This window comes from Manacus vitellinus, unplaced genomic scaffold (assembly GCF_001715985.3).
Source record: "Manacus vitellinus isolate BGI_N305 unplaced genomic scaffold, ASM171598v3 scaffold_11_pilon, whole genome shotgun sequence".
Taxonomy (NCBI): domain Eukaryota; kingdom Metazoa; phylum Chordata; class Aves; order Passeriformes; family Pipridae; genus Manacus; species Manacus vitellinus.
In genome coordinates, this window is record NW_021938895.1 from 15,052,416 (window position 1) to 15,065,878 (window position 13,463).

Sequence of the window (13,463 nt, forward strand, 5' to 3'; positions counted from 1 at the left end):
AAGCTTGGTAGAGATATTGAGAGATTAATCATTTTTATATGTGTATTTCTCTCATTTAAGAGTTTATATCAACAAATTTTAAAACTTCAATTGAGCAGTTAAAACCTCCTGAAATATCAAAAACATATTCAAAATATTTACATACTGGTGCATGTTGATTGACCACATAGTTTTCCTCCATCTTAGTTTCTGAAAAATATTAGATTTTGAATTTTTATCTTTTCTCTGACTAGGAATTATTTTTTCAGGGATGGAAAGTGTTTTTTTTTCCTGTAATCTCTCATCACAAAACAGATGTTTCTGTTGGTCACAGTTTCCCAGGCAGTGAAAGACCAGTGGTGAACTGCCAATTACCACGACAGAGCTGTATGCTCTTCCAGTCCTTCAGCTTCTGAACTCAACATAAACTACACGTGGTGCTCTGTGCAGATGGACCATGCAGCTGAAAAGATGGTGCAGGTACAGCTTTTGTGAGCATCCATTTCAAAGGATGGTTGTTGTTTCATGGTAGCTTTTGTGGTGTCAACATTGTTTTCAGTTCACATGGGAACACAACCAGAACCTCCTGGAAGTTTTTCAGAAATAATTGCTTTGAGATGAAAAATCTTGGTTTTTTTTAAACTGGACTGTATACTTTCCCTGTTTTTGCCTTCAGAAGTGACCAATAGCCTTGAATCTTGAATACCTCTATGATTAAAGCTTCATCTAGACAGACACATTTTCTGCAAAATATTTTGGCTCCAAAAAGCAGCATATTTTAATAAGATTTCATTTAATGAAAATGTTCTGACCAGCTCCACATGCATACTTTAGATATGTATAGATAGTTTCAATTGCCTAGAAAGTAACCACCTAGGAGACAGTGAGGGTTTGCCAAAAGCAATTATATTTTATCTCAGTGTGGTTTCAAACCATTTGTGACTATCCAAGATCATGCTTTGGTAAAACAAACCAATGCAGTCCAAACTCCAGCAAGAAGCTAAACTGTAAAAGACAAATACATCTATATGTTGTGTTACAGTGAAAATTAGTATTGTGCTGCTAGAGAATTCTGTTCAAATCTGTAGCGAATAACAAAGAGAGATTATAGGATATTTTTATATTCTGAGGAGCAATGTGACCAGTGAGGCAGAATTTGATCCACAATTGCCAGGTTACAACCTAATAATGCACCATCCATTCTGAACGATACCGATCAGGGATGCTGCTTCATGATCTAAACAATTGCTTCAAATGGTTCCACAAAGTTCCAAGATCTACTGTATCAAAGGCAGCAGAAAGATCCATCAGCAGGAGTACTGTAATTTAACTTGAATCAGGAGCTGGTGATAAATCATTTGTGACCTTAAGTAAAGCAATCCCAGGACTGTGGTACTCCCTGAAGCCAGACTGAAACCTCTCATATAAGCCATTCCTGGATAAAATTGCTGGTAGTAAAAGGGCAACCACTTGCTTCATCTTTCCTTTCCTCACATTCCAAAAAAGAGTTATCATTAGGTAGAGCAGAAATCTGCAATGTGAGAGAGGGAAAGCTTTCCCCACTAACAAAGAGCAGGTGCAAATTTCAGCAGATCAGGGCTTGCAGAAAGCAAAGTCATTAACCATGTTAGCTATAAATGAAGCAAAGCGCTGAAAGACTGTCCGCAAGCAGCCATATGGGCCAGGAGTCAAAACCAGGAGTAATGGAGCATGATTGCTTTCCCAACTGTGTGATCTCAGCAAGAAGCAAATACAAATGTATAACACTTGCAGATACAGGCACTGGGAGCATAATTGCCAGCCCTAGTGCTGAACAGTCGCAGCTGATTAGAAATTCACTCTGTACTTGCTGAATTCCTCACAGGAGGCATCTGAAGGATTGTGCAGGAGGAGTGATTTGTGGGGCAAAACGTGATCAATAGCACAAAATAAGGCTTCAGGTCTGGTTTTCCTCATTAATAACAGGAAAAGAAAAAGGAGGTCTGGCTGGATCAAATGCAATGTGCTAAGAATGAAACCGCTTGGTGTTTCAGGAGACTAATTTCTGGGCTAAACAGTCACTGAAATAATTCCACGTGCTGCCATCTTCACGTTAGTCAAGTCTTGTGATTACCAAGGCAGCTAAAGTTAAGCTCAGAAAACTGAGAACAAATCAGGAGCTTCACGGACTGATTTGGTTTTTAAATGGAAGGAAATAAAAAGAAAAAAAATTATTTGGATGAGATGGTGAGGTTGGTAACTTCTATAAGAATAATAAAATAAATGTTGGATCTCTCATTTAGCCTGGTTGACTTGGAAGACTTTTGTGAGTTGTTCAGAAGTTGGCATAATCCTAGGAGAGGTAAACATGAGATATACAAGAAAAGTTATGCATTTTGATCACTATCAAACATGTACAGCTATCAACACAGGACAAACTTGAATCTGCCTTTAATGCAGGTTTTCTTCTAGAAGACTCATTGTAATACAGTTTTTATAGTTGGTTGCCCCTACAGTTTCAGTAGTTCACTGTCACACATAAGGCTAATGTTAAAGCAAAAAACCACTCACTTCCCATGTTAAATATAGTGGAAACACAGCAAAGAAATAGAGAATAAAAGAAAATACCACTACTCCTAAAGAATCACCAGTCTTATACTGACTGCATCTCAGCTGTAACTTTTAATGATCTGGGTCTGGGACTCCATTAGTGTTTAATAAATAATGATGATGATACCCTACCTGCACAATACATGCAAAGCTCCCATTGATGTCGATGCGAGTTCTCAGCGCAGACTGATGGCAGGATACACCTGTGACAGAGATGAATTTTCCGTTAGAACAAAATGAGTAAGACCTGTCTCAATCAGCAGAATTCACAGCACCAACAGACATTCCTTGGAGGCTCAGTGAAAGATGTCTGTCCTGGGTGGTTGAAGGGAAATTGGGCGGGAAGCAGTGAGGCAGGCTTGGATAGCCACAAAACCAATTTAGGCTCAGGTAAAAATGCCCTGATGTGAAAAAACCCATGCAATTATATCCATATTTAATTTGTATCACATGGAAATCATTGCTTTCTTTCTCATCACACAATTGGGGAAATTGGTATTTTCACTTCCGTGAAGGCAAAGGATAAAACTGATATTGGGGGAGGAGGAGGGAGTATGAAGATGCACAGAACAACCTTTTGAAAACTAAGAAAAATGAAATGCTGTTTTGGTAAATAACAGAAAACTACTACCCACACAGAAATCTGGAAAATAAGCCAGACCATTCAGTTGCATGTTTTTCTTCAAGGATTTTGTAAAAATGCAGAGACAAGGCTTTGTGTGAAACAGTGAGACAGCTAAGCGCAACAGGAGCACAGAGAGAAAGCTCTACAGTGTGATCTTGAGGAATTAAAAAAAAAAAAAAAAGGCAAGAGGTTGCCTCAAAAGACCTGAATCTCTATGTCAAGAAAAAGTCTCTCTGCTATTTTGGCATTAATTTTGTTATGGAAAAGGGGTGGATTTTCTGTAAATAAAGAATAATGCCCAATTTTGTTATTAGCTGCTTCTCTTGGAAATCTGCATATTTTGCTTGACCATTTGTGCAAAAAGAAGTAACACTTTCTACTGATCTAAGGTGATCAGTGAAGAAAAAAAAGGAAAAAGGGAAAATATAAGAAAGCACAAGTAACTCAATTGCCTTTTTGAAAGATGTTTAACTGTTGTTAAGCGAGCAAGTATATTTTCAGGAGAAAAATCATAATTACGCCTTAGAATATCAGGTGGAAAGTATTAATTTGGTAAGGGGTATACCTGTGCTGCAGTCTTTACATTATGTTAATGATCCCAACAAAAAACAAATCACATCTTAGAACAGGTGATTAAAACAGCACAGGAAACCATCATCTACTTAAGTAAAAAATAAAAGCCAAAAATAGTTATAAGCAAAAGGGATGAGAAATTTTGTTTATCAATGAAATAAATAAAATATAACAGAAAGATTTGTTTTTTTCTACATTAGAGTGTTAAGTACAGGTAATGCACAGCGTAGAGTCAGGGTTATTGGCAGTTACCATTGTTTTGTAATAACCATTTTTGGATATGTAGAGCTGAGATATCTGTTTAATAAATGTGCATTTGTAAAATGTGAAACCAACAGTTCATGTCTCTTTACAATTGTGCAGATTGGGCACCCAAAACCCAGAGTGACACTTTGTAATTCTGGTCCAGATTTCTATGAGTGCTACTAGAAAATTGTACTTTTTGTTTAATAATATTGTCAGCTTTTATGGCTCTAAAAAGTGATCCCAGCAATTTGTTTTACTTTCATTATGGCTTTTACATGGCATAGTGCAAAGAATGTAAATATTTCTTGAGCTACTTATTGGTGCAAATGGAAATGTGAAAATATTTATTGCTGAAGCAAAAGTACAATCTCTATTGCTTAATTATGATAATCTAGGAAAATTGTTCTTGCATAATACCATATAAAGTAGTAAGAAAAAAAATAGCAGTTCTTTTCTATTGCTTACCCTAAATATGTCCAGGTAAGATGTCTTGTAATAAACTTGTAATTTCATGTTGAATTTCTTATTTAAGCCATAATTTGGAAAAAGTACAGTACTTTAAAATGCAATCACTATTGCTTGTGCTGGGAGAAGCACTGCTGAAGTTTTGGGAGAAGTTACAGATTTCAGTGTAATGTCATTTAAACTAATATCTGAAACTATAAGGATTTTTATTTACATATTTGTACTTTTAATTTTTTTTTTTATTTTAGGGCCATGAATCTGTTTTCTAGCAGTTAGAAAGTTTTGAACAGAACCTAAGTTACTTCTAGTCCTTCTGACTGTGAAGTTACCTTCTTAATATAAATAATTACTGCAACTAAATTTGTAGAGTATGTAACCCTTGGGGATGTGGAACTCATTATGTTTTGTGTAAATACATAGCGATTAGGATTGCCTAATGTGAAATTTTGAAATGTGTGCATTTAATTTCAATTCCTGCTCTGGAACAACCAACTGGAGAAAATAAAGTATTATGTCCTATAGAATTTGCAAGGTGTTTCATTAGATTTACATGCCAGGGAAGACTGCCAGCTCTAAGGCTTCAAAGGGCTTTCTGGGGAAAACAACCACACTTTAGCAATAGCAAAAAATATGTAGTATGGTGGTCAGTTTGGTTTTGCCTTGGATTTGCCTTGGATTTGGTTGGATAGCTAATAAGAGAGACAAGCACTGAACATCCCTGTGGCTGAAGCTCTTCTAAGAGCTTTGTCTCGTTGATAGTTTTGGTGTGCAAATGACACCTGAGCTCCTGCCAGTCCCCACCTGGCTGTGGACTTTTGTGATGCTTGCAGGAATTTACATCCTTCATACCGCCAACACTGCATTACTGGTAGCTGAAACGGGCACAATGATTCACAAGTTACTGAAGGGAGGTGGAACTCAGATATGCAAACCAGGTAAACTTTGTTTCTTTGAAGGATCTGGAACACAAGTCTTATGAGGAGCAGCTGAGGCAGGTTGGGGGTCTTTAGCCTGGAGAAAAGGAGGCTCGGGGTGACACTACTGCTCTCCAACTAACTGAAAGGAGGTTGTAGCAAGGTGAGGGTTGGTCTCTTCTCCCAGGTAACAAGGGATAGGACAAGGGGAAATGGCCTCAAGTTGCACCAGGGGAAGTTTGGTTTGGATATTAGAAAATTTTTTCCACCGAAAGGATTGTCAAGCATTGGAACAGGAAAGTGAAGGAGTCACCATCCCTGGAGGTATTTAAAAGATGTGTGGCATTTAGGGACACGGTTTAGTGGTGGACTTGGCAGTACTGGGTTAATGGTTGGACTCGATATTAGTCTTTTCCAGCCTAAATGATTCTGTGATTCTAAGACCAGTTGAAATCAAGTACTTTCTGGTCCCAAAAGGAATGTCTGAGTATGAGCTCCCAAAGGCAAACTAATATCCCCTCTTTCCATCTTAATCTCTGTCCTGGTGCTGTCTCACAGTCACTTCAAGCCAAGTTGAAACCAGGATGCTTTAAAGAGCCCTTTCTTCCCCTGCTGCTCTCCTTGCCTTGGGTCTACAGACCTTTCTTTTGGAGTGTGTTCGCAGCACTGCCCATAACCCCATTGCAGAGTAAGAATGAGCTGATGACTGCTTCCTGGTCTGCAAGCTAATTTACTTTATTTTAAAAATGTTTGGCAGTTGGGATTACTTTGAAGGCAGCTATTTTGCAAGATATATTTTTTTTAAGTTTTCAGATCTTCAGTTTGGCACTAGCAAGAAACCTGCTGAGCGAGTTACCTTCTTTGTGATTTCAGACAGGGCTACAGTCTTTATTTAGATTCCTCTGAACAGTATGGAAGTGCTTGTGAGAACTGGAAGACCACTGGATTCAGTGGAAGCTGGATTGTGCTCTAAATTATCATAGATTCTTTGGGCAAAATTCTGATATCTGATGCATAACTATAAATTGGAGAACATCTCCTTTTATTTTAGTAATTACTCTGGTGACGGAAGTGAGAGGCTGGATAAAGATGAGCCAATCTCCAGTGGTGGATGTGTCACTGAACACTGAAATCACTGGCTGCTGACATCTCAAGTCTCGCTCTTCCTCCTCCAGAGTGACCAAGTGGTCTCAGCGTGAATTTTGGTGGATTTGACACAGAAATCAGCCTAAATACAGCCTTTCTCCAGTTTCTTGTGTAATGCATGTTAACCCTGTGATAGGTGTGCAGCTTCAGGGTGATGTCATCTGAGGAAGATCTTAGGGTCCATTTAGTTACACCACAGCTGTGTGTGTGTGTGATTTGGATATAGTTTGTGTTTAAAACTGGAGTACTGTACCATTGTTATGTTTTTACCTGAAGACAAGTAGTGTGGATTCATGAGCTTTTTCAGTGAAGAGTTGTGCAACCTTTCCTGTTTTGTTTCCCCAGAAAATTTGTGTCATCCTAGCACAGTTCTATTTTCCACCTGATTTTCTATCTGTGCTGGAGAAAAGAGAAAGGTAATTCAGCTTTACTCTTGTTTTGTTATACTGAATAGAAGAGCTAAGCTCTGTTTTCTGGCCTTTGCTTTTGTTTTACTGGCTGTCCTTTGACACCTGTTCTGTCATTCCATCTTTCCCTTCTTTTGCTTTCCTTCTTTCTGGATGATCTCTGTTCCTGCAGTGGCAGTTCCCTGCAGAGGGAGGCAGGCAGCCACAGCTCTGCCACAGCTCTGTCTGCAGCCCCGGGTGCACACGTGTGTCTGCTGCCGTGGAGGGATAGCAGGAATATTTTGGGCGGTGTCACAGAGCTGCAGGTGGGTTTCCTCCTGGCCAGAGTGTGCAGCCACTTCATCCTGCCTTTCTCTGGGCATTGACCAGCTCCCGAGGAATCTGCAAGCAGAGGCCTCAGCCAAAATCATGAGATAAATGACATTTCTCTGAAAGGAAAAACAGTCACTATCTTTCATTTGCACCATCTGATTTCAGTTGCATGGCTTGCAATGAAACTATAAATAACATTTACAATTTCTTTTGCTTCATTTGTATTTAAGAAACATATTTATTACATAAGCTCTTGCTACTTTCTAATAGTAATTCTACAGCTATGTTTGCCACAGCAGTTCCCCTGTTACATTACTGCAATTATAATAAATTATTGAAGCAGAAGCCTAAATATGTACATAGCCTACTCTTTCAATTTTAATTCCAATTCAAATATTTTATATAGTTTTCTTATAGATTCTTTATTGGTGGCTAGTAATTGCATCATCACAGAGAATATAGTTTTGTTTTGAAAGATGCTTTTGGAAATTATACCAGCATTGTTAATTATTCAGGACAAAGAAAGAAGTTAAGACTGTCTGTCTTCAACATGTCAACAGGATAAAAGAGATAAAGTGTTTGTATCTAGAAGAGTATACTAAGCCCAGTAGTAAATTTGGTTCTGCAAAGAGGGAAAAGCTAGAGTCATGCCTGAGACGCACTATGAACATCTGGTCTTCAATGTAGAGATGAGCTTCTGCAGTTAGAGCTATTTTATTGACTGGCTGAATTTGAAGTTGGAATAGGAACAGAAAAATAATTGGTGTCACCTAGGCTCCCAGTCCTACCCCCTGCCTCTCCCAGTTTTCTGGCCAAACCATGTTTCTGCTTTCCTTTGATATGCCTTGTCCTTTGCTCGAAGGAGTTGGACTCGATGATCCTGAGAGGTCTGTTCCAATTCGGTAATTTTTAATGATAACATTAGTCATAATTTCCTAACTGTATGGTGAAAGACAGTGATAGTGATGTACCAGCAGATTATGTAAATCAAAGAGAAGTTATTTTTGTGTCAATATATATTTGTTTGCCTTCTTTTTTCTTTTTGATTTTTTTATTGTTTTATTTTAAGAACCTGTACATACTGAATAAAACATTTTGTTAGCAGTTCTCCAGCATAGGGTGTCAGTTTCCATCCTAGGCTTCAGATGGGAAGTGGCAGGTCTCTGCTTGCCTCTTCTCCCCAAGCTTCTATTGTTCTACTAGCAGCAAACTCCCAGTAAGTTTGAAAAAGGAAAATAATCTGATCTCTTTTAAATTCCCTTGTACTAAACTATAGAATTAAGCTTTATATTAATATAAGAATTAGAACATGTAATGGGAAACACAATTTTTATGAAGATGTGAAATCAGAAAGTCATCATGAGTTTTCTACATGTAGCCCAATGGAGAAAAAGAATAATTTTGCTTAAATTCTGTTATCTGTCACACGAATAATGCATCTTAATAATAGGAGTTTTCTTTTTAATTAGATAATGTTTTGTGTATAAATTAATGTTGGACAAGTAAAAAATATAAGAAAACTGGATACCGCAGTTAGGCATGTATTGAAGAATGCATGGCTATGATAGAACATTATCAGACAACTAAATAGCTATGTTAATAACTGGTTAGTTAAATTCATACATGAAACTATTTTTAGTCGAACTCCTTGTTGATCTCAGGACTCATTTTACAAAGATTTTTTTACAAAATGCTACAGAAACAAGAGGATAGTGTGGGAAACAGCTTTCCAGTTTGGTGAAACTTAAAAACTTCACTTATTTCACAAGATAAAGCCACAACTTTTTGGAGATGAAAGAGAGGATACGGTATTAGAGTAGTCCAGTGGGGAACCTGGAATGCAAGAGAACCAGACTCCTGATGTGGGTCTTTCTAAGGGGTCTTGGATTCCTGTGGTTGTTATAACCACAAGGCTATTCTCTTTCTCTTTCATTTTGATCAGAAATTATGTCCTACAGCAAGAACTTTTCTCAATGAAAGTTTCACCTAAACTAGTAGACTTCTGTGGAAAGTTGCAATTTCAATACACTGGTATTTTTGACAGAGTTGACTAGCTCTACCTATGATTACATATATGTATAAAATCAAGTATCCCCTACAGTAAGTAGCTGAGCAATCACATAGTTGTTAACTAAGGCTTTATTTTATTATATTTTGATGTACTACTTCTTAATAAATTGGAACTTATAAATGATGTATTGCTTAATAAAACTCAAACCTGTGATCCAACACATTTGTAGGAAACAGGCTATGGGTAATCCTCAAGTTAAAGTTACTTAAATTTGTGCTATACTGCATGTACCTTATTTTCACACAGAAGGTTTTTCCCCCTGACTGAGTTGGTGAGTTAAAGAAGAAAAAAAGGCAGCTAGCAGCACTGTGATGGCAGCGTAAGTTTTTTCCTTTTCTGTTAACACTCTGTATACAGTGGTCCTTTAATGTTCAGTTCCAAAATTAGATAGTACATTTCCTGGGAGGATTTTTATGCTCATCAATCATAAAGTTGACCTTAACAACTGAAGGTACCCAGTCATTTGTTTATAGACAAGCTCACAAAGGTGTTAAAATGCTTAACTGTGAAAGCTAAATCTCAGCTAGTGTGATATGTAAAATCCAAGATAAAGTGGTTAATAGGACAGTAAGAAAAGACTTTGATAGAATCAAAGGGAAGTGTTTCACCTCATTTGGGTATGTACTTTTGTTGAAATGATGATAGAAGAACCAAACTGTTTCTTGTTCATTAATACTGTTATTGGTAATAAAGCCTTTAATCTTTGAAAATAACTTTTTAAATTATTGTGATGAAGGATGATAGGAAAGCTAAGCAGATGCTGCTCTTTCTCTACGTGTTGTACATATCCTAGTTCAGAGGACACTTAGGCCAATAATGCAGGAGGCTTTTTGAAATATGGTTACTCAGAGTCAGTCTGACTGCAGTCTTATGCCAAAAAGATAGTTAATACACTTCATTTTTGTTTTAACTCATCTCTTTGTTTCAAAAAGTTGCCTCTGCATATACTTTTTAAAGTAATATACAGTATATCTTTAAGCAGATAGTATTGGTATGGAGTTTCTCTATGTCATTTTCTTGTGCAAGACTGACATTGTATATGGAAAATATAAGACAAACATCTTTCCTTCCTACTGCACATTTCTTTCACCATTACTGTGATTCCAGTGCAAAGGCTGGACATACAAGAGAGCTGCGCCTTTATTAAAATGAAATTTTTTAGTTCATCATCAAGGAGAACAAAGATCACTGTGAAAATAAGTGAACACTTAAGTGGTTTTGCATTTTGGTGTTCACAGATCCTAAAAGTCATCCCCCGTGCAATGACCTTTGCCTAATATTTCTATAGCTATGCAGTTCACTTAATCTTAATAAATAGGAGCATGTACTGCAACCACAAGCATAATAAGCATTGGCAGCAAAAAACATTTCACACAGCTTTCCTAGTAGTACTATTCACTTTTTTCCCCCAGACCCAAAAAAAGCACGTGCCCATCTCCACTAATCTTCCCAAAAACACAGAAGCTGTCAACTAAGAGCTCTGGCTGCAAACTCTGCTGAAAATTTCCTGGTACCCCAGTTGCAATGGGTGATAGCCCTCCACAGGCTTTCAAGGGAAATGTGATCATTTCTTGTCCATCTTTGTGTTCTCAGCACCATCCAATTAATAGTGGACCCCAACCAGCAAGGGTATCCAGCAGTGAATATTATTGAGAACCCAACTGAGCACCTGCTGGTAAGGTTTCCCTGTTTCCCTCTGCACTCTAAATACTCTCATTGTTTATTCATAGAGTCAAAGATTAAAGCCAGAGAGGACTACTGTGATCATCTAACCTCTAATCAAAAACTTTTCCAATTTTTCAACCTCTCTCACTTGCCAGCATTACGTGTGGAAGCAGAATGCTGTTTACAGTGACCCATTTAGATTTCCACCTTACTTCGGTCCTTCCAGACTTGTTCAGGTGTCCTGTTTTCTTGTTCAGTAGTACCTGCAGTGAATTTTGTAGGACTAGTGTCTGTTGTCCAATCCAGTTTTGAGCTCAGTCTTGGGGCACTACCTCAGGTCTATCTCAGAGGTCCCAGCGTGACAACTCAGAATCACAGAATCACAGAATATGCTTAGTTGGAAAGGACCCACAAGAATCATCAAGTCCAACTCTTAGCCCTGCACAGGACCATCCCCAAGAGTCACATCATGTGACTCTTGAACTCTGTCAGGCTTGCTGGTATGACCACTTCCCTGGGGAGCCTGTTCCAGTGCCCAACCACCCTCTGGGTGAAGAACCTTTTTCTAATATCCAGCCTAAACCTCTGCCGACACAACTTCAGGCCATTCCCTCAGGTCCTGTCACTGGTCACCACAGAGAAGAGATCAGTGCCTGCTCCTCTTCTTCCCTTCACAAGAAAGTTGTAGAGTGCAATGTCTCCCTTCAGTCTCCTCCAGGCTGAACAGACCAAGTGACTTCAGCTGCTCCTCATATGGCTTCCCCTCAAAGCCCTTCACCGTCTTTGTTGCCCTCCTTTGGACACTCTCTAATGCCTTAATATCTTTCTTATAGAGATGCCCAAAACTGCACACAATGTTCAAGGTGAGCCTGCACCAGTGCAGAGCAGAGTGGGACAATCCCCTTCGTCAGCTGTTTAAGAGATGTAGAGATCCTGCTACCAGAACTCAGAATCAACCAACTATACTGATGTTTGTGTAAATTGTTCAGGCTTACATCTGAAAACTTACAAAAACTGGCATCTTGAGTTTTTCAAATAGCTTTTGTCCTCACTCTCCTCCTTTCCATTTTGTCTGTGTTTTGTTTTGTTCGTATTTTGTTGGAGTTTTGTTTGTTTGTTTTGGGGTTTGGGTTTTTTTTGATTGTTTGTTTTTCAATAGAACAATTCAGTGTCAAAATTCAAATGCATTTCAGAGAAGTCTAGGTTTTCATACTGGTAAGTATCCGGAGTAGTTCAAGAGACAAAGCTTGAGGAGGAAACCAGTGAAGAATAATTAAATGTCTTCAAAACAAGCACTCTGCAGACCTCAGACTGTCAAATCATTGTCTAAGCTTGGCTAATTAGTGCTGTAACAATGTGCTTTTAACACATATCTGGTACTTTGATGTGAACTGGTTTGTGTCTGGAAGGGTCTGAAATGGGACAGAGTGAAAATGTGACCATTGGCGGCCCCTTCTGTAGACGTACCTTTAACTGCTGCATTGTGTGCTTAATTCTGGCAGGTCAAAGCCTACCCTGAATGATTCCATATATCTGTACATATAGACAGGTGTTACTGATATATGTCATCTTAAATAAAAGATACAGAATACCCTTCATACCTGATTTTTAATTGTAGGTCAAGGTAACTGAAGGATAGAAAAATCTTAACAGTTGTTAGCATACTATCAATCAAACAAGTTCAGGATTCATTCATGAAAATGGGTCTTTACAGACACAGCCCACAGAAGTCCATGATGGGATAGATATCCACCCTACAGCCCTTGGAACACCCCATGCCAGAGCAGATAGATGTGCCCTGAAAGAAGCCACAGCCCATGAAGACCCCATACTGGAATAGGCTCTTGCCAGGAATTGAAACCATGGAGAAGAGCCCACACAGCAGCAGGTTTTCTGGAAGGATCTGTGGCCTGCAGGGGACCTACTCTCTAACAGTCCATTCCTGAGGGATTATACCCAATGGAAATGACCCACACCAGAGCAGTTCTTGAAGAACTGCAGCCCATGGGAAAGACCCATGTTGGAGAAGTTCATGAAGGACTGTCTCACATCGGAAGGACCCCACACTGGAGCAGGGGAAGAGTGCGAGGAGGAAGGACCTTCAGAGACAAGTGTTATGAACTGACCACAACTCCCATTACCCATCCCTCCTTCGTGAAGGAGGTAGAAGAGTTATAAATGAAGTTGAGCCTGTTGAGGGGAGTGATAGAGTGTCTTGATGGGTGTCTGGAGGCCAGCCAAGGTCAACCCACTACAACCAAAAAAGGTGTTTTGAAAGTGAAGAGAGCTACATGACCAAAGTCATGTTTGGTACCAAAATGGCAAAGCTATCTTTCTTTACCAAAGCATACCATATGACTAGCTGTACTGCTCTCTTCAAGGCTACAGGTCCAGGTGGTATAGCTTCAGGGATGCAACTCTGACTCAGCAATGCCACAGGAGTCAGGCCTTAGTAGGTGACATGTCTGCTA

The 13,463-nt window shown here is 38.8% G+C and overlaps 1 long non-coding RNA gene across 1 annotated transcript in view; it reads left to right on the forward strand.

Annotated features, from left to right (window-relative positions):
* The first annotated feature begins 388 nt into the window (after window positions 1-388).
* Window positions 389-13,463, forward strand: part of LOC115308124 — a 62,268-nt gene continuing 49,193 nt past the window's right edge. The window contains exon 1 of the long non-coding RNA XR_003916447.1: window positions 389-459. This is a non-coding gene — a long non-coding RNA (uncharacterized LOC115308124). The remainder of the gene's footprint in view (window positions 460-13,463) is intronic.